The sequence below is a fragment of the Lycium ferocissimum genome, chromosome 2 (genome assembly GCF_029784015.1).
Source record: "Lycium ferocissimum isolate CSIRO_LF1 chromosome 2, AGI_CSIRO_Lferr_CH_V1, whole genome shotgun sequence".
NCBI classification, from domain to species: domain Eukaryota; kingdom Viridiplantae; phylum Streptophyta; class Magnoliopsida; order Solanales; family Solanaceae; genus Lycium; species Lycium ferocissimum.
The window spans coordinates 6,202,050-6,211,272 of NC_081343.1; positions in this window are offsets into that span (position 1 = coordinate 6,202,050).

Genomic DNA, 9,223 nt, shown 5'->3' on the forward strand with positions numbered 1-9,223 from the left:
ACAAAACCTCACAGGTGCGAGGTTCACTTACCATGTCATTATGCTTGAGATGCGGTTCAATTGTGCAAAAGCGGCCCCGCTGCTGCGGAAAGTTCCACGTAGATGCGGCCCACAACCGACTCACCCTTTCCTCACACCTGCAGCGCAACACACGTAGGTGTGATACGCTCAAATTACACCTATTAATGGTATAACGCGGACGTTGTCAAATATAGTAACCCAACAAGGTTTGGGTCGAATCCCACAGAGAATATGGTGTGAAAAGTTTACTAAAAAGTATTATACTAATCTTGCGGTCCTGGTGTATTCTAGAAAAGGGTTTTATAGTTGTTTTGGGTTGTGGATTAGTTTAAAGTGACTGAAAATTTAAAGTTGTAAATATGTGGGTAAAAAGAACCAAGGTTGTGTCCCCGTCAGATAAAGTGTATGATCATGGGTATCGATCTTGGTATACTTCTAATGGACTATTTGTATGGATGCACTTAACCTCTATGTGAATCTGAACTATTTTCCAATAAGAAAAGATTATTTCTTTCTATGCTTTTTCCAAAGATAAGAAAGTATGCATGAAGAACGATTAATTATGCCAGTAAATTCCTCTTATTCCTAAGTGAATTTATTAAACAAGGTTTAAAGCTCTGAGTTCTTGTTATTTGTTCTTACCTAACCCTAGCTATTTTCCCAAATAAACTAAAGTTTAAGGCGTTAGCTAATGTTTGCAACCACTAACTATATGATGAAAACGAAGAACAAATAAACCCTAACAATCTATTATGCGTATATCTTTCACGATCCCTCAATCACAACACACCCATCCTTGGGTTCACAACCTTAGTAAAGGTGTTTAGCTACTCATGGCAACAAGAAAACAATAAAAGATTGAAGATTGCATAATTGAATTATTGTATTGAACTTACGAATAAATTTGAAAGTAATGAATGCGATTGTCTGGAAATCTTCAAAAGCAATTATAACTCAAAAGTAATTACTACAAGTCTAAAACTCCAGATGTCCGAAAAATAAAACCTAAACAGGTATTTATACAAGTCAAACTTGGAATAATCAATCCCATTCCTGTTCCAGCTCGGCTTGTACTTCGACGGGTCGTCTTTGTACTTCGATGGTCATCGACATGCTCGACGACCATATCGACGATCTGAGTATGCCTTTTTCATTCTGCAGGAACTCCACCGTTGAAGCACTTCGACAGACCGTCGATCATGTCGACAGTGCAAGTTGACGATCTGATGATGACCTGATGATTTGTCACTTCGCAGGAACTTATCGACGAGGCAACTCGACGGTCCGTCGAGCATGTTGATGGTCCGTCCTTATGCTTATGTCGTATGCCTATTTTCCTCGTTTTTTCGCTTTTCGAGCATTCTAACTTCACAATACCTGCACAACACATAAAACAGATCAAGCTAACACAAACTTGCTTGAAAACAAGTAAAACTTAGAGTTAAAGAGAATTAGATGTGCAAAAACTACCAGCACATCAACACCCCCAACTTAAAGTCTTTGCTTATCCTCAAGCAAGTCAACTAACAGACTCAATCTACAAATGTCTCGATATCACAAAGTAAAGCTATCTACAGTGGTTGTGGCAATTAACTTCCGGCATATCAAGTGTATAACAATGACTCTCCCCCCAATAAAGACAAAACCAATCAAGGACTCGTTACAACTAACGATGAGGCTTCAATTTATGACATCTAGTTATCAAAGAAACTATAGCGCACACGAATCAAGACTCACAGGAAACCAGTCACTTAACAAATTCTAATGCCCTCACAAAGACCAAAGAATGTCCCAACATATATATACACATGGAATGGGACAGAAGACAAAGGAGACGAGAAACACTCACACTCACAAAGAAATTCTCTAGCTATGCATGCAAATACCATAAGCTTGCCCTTATTTTCAGCGCCCTCGACTTTGGACAGTTCGGATTCGCCGTGATCACACTAGGACTTTTTCAAGGTTGTAATGTAGGCTTGGGGATTGGTAGGATAGATATTTGGATAACTGTGACTCACCCTCCTTGAACACTACATCTTATTCTTCTCTTTTACCCTTTTCGCCTTTTGTTTTCTTCCCTTCTTTTTGTTGCCTCGGTGTGGTTTTATTTCAATTTTACTTCCCTATTTTTTTTTTCTTTGTTTGCTGTTTTTCTCTTCTTCTTTTTTTTTTTCAATTTTTTTTTATACTTACCACACCGCTGTCTTTTAACTAGGCACTTTACTTCAATCCCACTTTAGGCTTATGCCTCATAATCCCCTTAGTCCACCTATCACACCTAACTTAGGCTTTTAGCCTCAATCTTATTATTTTAGTGCCAAGGAGGGACCGGGTGCAAAGAGATGGATATTCATAACGGGTATCGACTTGTTACGGCTAGTCAAAGAACAGGTTTTCAGGCTCAAAATGGCTAATCAAGGGATATTAATCTATGGGTAGGCTTATATTTAGGCTAAACAGGGGTTCCTAACACAAGCAATGCCTAAGTTCATTTCACAACTTCACTTATCTTCGTACGTGTGCACGACTAACCAACTGTGCAAGTTCTAGATTACATACACAACTAGAGAATATATTTACAAAAACTCACAACACATGGCATCAGAATTGTCAACACACTAGTCTCCCCGCAATAATTCCGCACATAAGGTAACCCGATAATCTAAATGTCATACAAAGAAGCATGCATGTCAATTAAACAACCAAGTCCATTTTTTTCAAAAATTTCGGAGAGGAGTACTTTTTCTCAAAATCAAAATAATACAGCCCTAAGTTAATCAAACCACCACCACTAAGTCAACATTACTCTACTTTATCTAAACACGGCCTAAACATTCCAGGTTCAACAAGAAATAAACCCCTCAGGAAAAGAACCATGGCAAAGAAAAGCCGAGGGGGTCCTAAACACATATATACAAATCAAATACTCCCACCCCCAACTAAAAAAGTCTGCAATGTCCCCAATGCAGTAAAAGTAAAACTAGGGAGTAGGAATACCTGTGGCGCACTAGGCGCGCTGCTCATCTCGAGACTCATCAGTCTGCGAGGCATCAAGTGGTGCAACTGCACCAATAGTAGTCTCTGTAGCAGCGTCAGCAACAACATCAGTAGTGGTGCCCGTAGGCACTGGCACTGGAGTAGGAAGGGGTGGTGGCAATGTCTCACCGATGGGAGCACTACTCAAGGTGGCTCCCCTAGTCCCAAACTGGACATTCTCCATGAGCGATCTCTGAATGGCCTCTGCCACCTACTGCTCCTCTATACTCGGGCCCCTAGTGCGAGTGCTCTCTCGCACCTCCTCCTCATCACGGGCTACTCTCTTTCTCTTTCTCCGACCACCTGCTGCGGTAGGTGCAACTAACTGCACCACTGGAACTCCTCCTCAATCTCCTCCGCAACAGACGGTGGTGCTGTTACTAGGCTCAGATCGCAAGCCTTCAACAGAGAAACATCAGCCTTAAGCTGCTACAACTCTGCCCTCAAAGCATCTGTAGAAGTGGTCGGGCGGGCCATCTTCAATGCGGTTAATCTCATCTCAAATCCATCCAGCCGAGCAGATAGTGTCGTCCTCACACGATCTAATGCCTCCTCCACTCTCGTCCTCATATAATCATCGAGCTTGTTTACTATGATCTTTGACTGCTGGTCTACTGTAGCCACCTGTTTTGCAAATTTCCTAAAGTCATCCATCAAGAAAGCATATGGATCAACTCTCGGCAAGACTGGGTCAGACAACTGTGTGGGCCCGCCGGGTCGTGGGGTTGACTGAGGTCGTGAGCCGAAGTCTGTGGCTCAGGAATGGCAATCTGAGTCGCAATAGAATCATCACCCATATCAGTAGCTGGAATCTCAGAATTTGCAGCCTGGACAATCTCAGTAATAGGGGCAGCAGTGGCGGGTAACTCCTGTGTAGAGTCACCCGCGGCCCCGGGATGAACAAGCTCCTGCGGTAGGGGTACCCCTCCAAGTGCCACTGGGAACCCATCCGCTTCCCCTTGGTTCTCATCAATGGCCTCTTTCTTGCTCTTTTCTACCGAATAAATGGACAAAGCTGTAATTCGGTGGTCGATATCATCAATAAACCGCACCTGTGACCTCCGAATAAGCTCTGTAATCAGGCAAGGTAATATCAGGGAAGTGTTGGGCTGGGAAGCCCTCAACTGGATCTCAGTGCTAGCCAATGCCCCGAAATCAATTGGGTATCTGGACATCAACGCAGCTACAACAACCTGCCTGTCGTACCGTAAGAGCATTATCGGCCTGAGTGGGGAGAAGCCGCAACTGCACCACGCTCTACCAAAATTTGCCCTCTAAAGTCAACCATCTTTTCAATATCTAATTTTTTCAAGTTAGTACACTCGACTCTCTTGGTCGGGTAACCCACCACTGTAGCTACCCAGTCCTTGAAGGACTGTTCCTTGCATCTCCGCAACTTGTCTTCTAGCTCAATTGTATGTCTAGGGGAGGTGTAGTTATCACCAAAATATACTCTGTTGATAGCCTGGGCAGATATATTAACACTCACCCTTCTGATCCCAACCTCGCTCCGTGGCGGTATCTCCTTCAACTTCTGGCGCCACTTTCTGACTTTCGAGATCAAAGCCCCATATGCGGCATATATCTCACGAATCAAAATAGGGCAATAGTCCCCAGGCGGCTCCTATATGAACTCTAACTGATAGTGATAAATAAGCTCTCTGGCTCTGGGTAAGATCTCGAGCCCCTTAAAACTGATCCGCCATACTTCATTTATGGTTCGTTTCTCACGCTGAGTGTCATCACCTTTCAATTCAATGACATACTCATACAACTGCCTAGCACCCTCAACAGTGAAGCGATCCTCGAGCCTCTTGCTTCTAAGTTCCTGAGCCCTAGCCGTCTCAAAGATCGCATCGCATCGGCCTCATCATCACGTGTCGCGAGCTCGACAGGTCCGGAATCTAGAAGGTACCGAGAAGACCGAGCAAGATCCTCAATAGATCGTGCTCGTGCAAGAAAGTGGGCATCTCCGGTCTGCCTCTCGATCCTCCTCCTCGGATCCATCACCTGGACCCCGACGTAGTATGATTCCTTCTCGTTAGGCGGGAGAAACCGGGGAGGTGTAGAGCCGAGATCGTGACCTCGCTCGTTCCACAAGGGAGCAAGTTAGCCCCATTCTTCCTCACGGGCATAACCTCAGGCTCATCCTCCTCGTCTCTGAGTGTGGGTTGGCTACTGGGCCTTCTTCGACCCGTTGTTTGAGTTTGCTTCGAGCCACCCCCTCGGGTGGTTGTTAATTTAGGTGGTGCCATACTTGTAATCATCAAAAATCACAATCTATTTAATCCGTATGAGTGAAATCAAAGCACAGTGAGTTTTTTAAAAAAAATCAGTTCAGTTCAGTTCTCTGATGTTGGCTGTCTGCAGACCGTCGATGTGCTTTGATGGACTGTCGATCAGCTCAATGGGACCGTCTTTGTTCCTTGACCTGTTGACGGTGCCGTCGACACATTTACGGCCCTGCAGCAACCAACGGTTAACAGACATCAAAATTTGCTTCGGCTTTGCGATTTCCACTTCAATCAATCAGAGAACCAATTTTCAACTATTTTGCACATTTGCAGTTTTGGGGCTTCGAGTAACTCAGACTTCACCCTTATTTTTGACCATTTCAACCCTTGGTAATTATCCGGGTTTTTTTGGTGGGTATAACGATATCAAACCGAGATTTTTAATCGAAATACCCTCCAACCTGCTGGAGTTACTCAGACTTCACTCCTCAAGTATTTTGTTTCACTCTTCAAGTATTTTTTTTTCTTTTTTCGGATGATTGGCGGGCATAATGAATCAACAAGTTTGATCAAAATGCCCGCCGACTCAATGGGGGCACGATATCTTGTCCCCACGAGTCCACCTAACAGCAATCATACCAAATTTCCTTCCCCCAACCACAATTTCATAATTTTGCAGTTTCAAGCATAGATTTCATTCACAAATACAAACCCTAAGTCATGATCTCTACCCTTTGCACTACACATCCCATATATCACTACCCCAACCCAATCAACACAACCCCAACTGATTTAATCATGCTAAAAACACACACCAAATTCCCAATTTCAGTACCCATTAAGTTAGGAGTCCTAGTGTCACGACCCGAACTACGGGCCATGACGGGTATCCGGGGCTAACCACCGAACACCACTCATAGAACTGCTCACCTGCTATCATTCATACTATATGCTCATAATCACATAAAATTTATCATTTTCTGAAACATATTGGCTTTTATAAACATAAGCCATTCGGCTATCAAAACGACATACATAGACATAGATATACATACATATACATGAACACTATGGGACCATATCACCCATACTGCGTATCTACGAGCCTCTACTGGAGTACTAGACATATGGACGGGACAGGACCCCGTCGTGCCCAATAATAAATATATACATGTATGTACCAAAAGAATAATCAATGGCACCTCCGAAAAATGGAGTGCTCTCAAGTCAGCCCCTAGCTCTTAAGGATCAGCTCCATCTCCCTGCCTACCTGTGGGCATGAACACAGCGTCCGAAGAAAGGACGTCAGTACAAATATTGTACTGAGTATGTAAGGCAGGAATGAAATAAACATGGTAAGAGCATCATGAGTCATGAGATGAGGATACAACCTGTGTACTCTTTTAAGCGTAGATACATTTCATATACATACATCATACATAAGCATATCATGTACATTATCATTTGGTATGCCTTATCATGTCACGTATACATCATCATGCCATACATGCATCATCACATCCATCATACATCATCATGTCGTTAACCCCCGTCCGGGTAACCATCATATGCAGCCCACTAGTGGTGTCATGCCCGACCCTCTAGGCTCGGTGTAAGCATAGCAGCCCGCCTTAGCGGTGACATGCCCGGCCATTTAGGCACGCTGGAATCATAGCAGCCCGCCGTAGCGGTGACATGCCCGGCCCTCTTAGGCACGGTGGAATCACATCATCACACATACCATACATTTCATATATTTTTCATCATACATTATCACAGATTCATCACTAACATTCATTTCATGGACTTGTTATTCATTCATTTATTCGTGTCATAATCGCATCGTAAGTATATCATAATTCTACCATATTTTAGTATTCTTATGTTACATATTACTATACATATCACTCGCACATACATTCGAACTTAAGGGCAACTACATCTATGTCGGGGCGACATAAGGTCGTGAACCCCCGATCATGTTATGGAACAAGCATAAGCGTCATATCTCACCTTGGAAGAACTAACGTTTTAAGGTGAGTACATATAAGAAAGAATATCAATGGTTCATGATCGTCATCGTTAACCTCGTAAGTACATCATATCGTGGTCTCTAGAATCTCTATCGTATTCATAGCGTATTTCTTATCTTGTCTAACTATTCATGAACATAGGCTCTTCATCTCTTGAAACATAGGAGGTTCATAAAGGAAGAGGAATATCATACATAGGATTCATACCTTATAAAGAATGGTTAATCCTCACATACATTTGTCGTTTAACTATTCTATCACTTGCTCGTTCTTCTTTAATGCACTCGTTTATACCTTCAAGGGAATTCATGTCGTCATTAGCTAAACAATCATGAAAACGTACTCACTAAAGCTAGAGAAATTTGGGCAGCATTTCCTTTGTTTATATTACTTTCCGCCATATTCCATATCAACTCCCAACATCCATAACAACAATCACAATATCGCTAACAACAATCGTCATTCATTTACATGATTCGCATTTCGCAATTCCATCCCAATTCTCCATAATTATGGCTAAAGTTCACTATCGCGTTCTTTCGTATCCAATGCTTATTTCATGTTCTAAATGTCATTTGTAACGCATTCATAACATCAACATATTCATTTCCATGATTCAATTCCACTACTACTCATTAATGGCACAATTCACCCATTTATGACCCATTTCCCTTACTCTTCTACAATCCATGTGTTTCAACTTATAAATACTTCAAATAACATGAATAGGTCATTAAACTCACCTTAGATGATGAAGTAATAAGCTTTTATTGATGATACACTTTTTGCACAAAAACCCTATTTTATCTCTCTTGGGTTTTCTTGATTTGTGTGACTTTTAATGGGTTTCCTTCACTTGATTCTCTTGATTTCTTGTTGTTGATCTTTGATTTCTATTGTTTTCTTGTGTTCGAGGTGTATGGAACACTCTAGAGGTTTCTTGAATGGGAGAGGTGAAAAATGAAAATGAAATGGAATGAAGGAAGGGTCCCTTATATAAATTGAGTTCAGTCCCGATCAAAATATACGGACCAACATACGGTCCGTATAATTTCTACTGACCGTATGTTGAACCGTATATTTAGTCCAGTGGAACATGACATTCTGGGCTGGATCTATGGCTGGACATACGGTCCGTAGATTTTATACGGCCAGTATGTCTGGCCGTATATTTGCCCAGTTTTCCGAGGGTTGTTTCGTCGACTCGTTTGATCTCCGATCCTTATGGAACCTTCTTAACACTTGTTCATCACTTCAATACCATTCTAAGGGACTTTATAACTCATCCTTAGGGCATCATTGATACACCATTAACTCAATACTCGTAATTCTCATCCGATACACTAACTTATAACCCGCTTTCCTTAACAACTTTCTTTCCTTAACTCGAATGTCTTTGGAAATCTTAATTACGACCATCAATTACTATCTCTCGCTTATCCCAAACCTCGTATTCATTGTTCCATTCGTGAGTCTATTCACTTGTTCGCTAAGGGGAAATTTCCAAGGTGTAACACTCTTCCCCCCTTTTGGAACATTCATCCTCGAATGTTAAGTCGTTAGGAATTCTAGAAAAATTTCGCTAGAGTTTCCCCTATAATATGGCATTACCATCCTGCCACAACAACCCATAATATCATTGCCTCACAGGGCCACAACACAATAGCAATATAGATTGGCCACACACGGCCCATATACATAAAAGAAAGACATGCGTACCTTATGATCTCGGTGTTTCACCATAGGTCTCCGTGGGAGACTGAAATAAATGCGGATATGTGGATTTCATCTTTTCTTCCGCTTCCCAAGTCATTTCTTCCCGACTGTTATTTCGCCATAAGACTTTAATTGAAGCTATTTCCTTATTCCGAAGTTTCCGTACTTGCCTGTCTAATA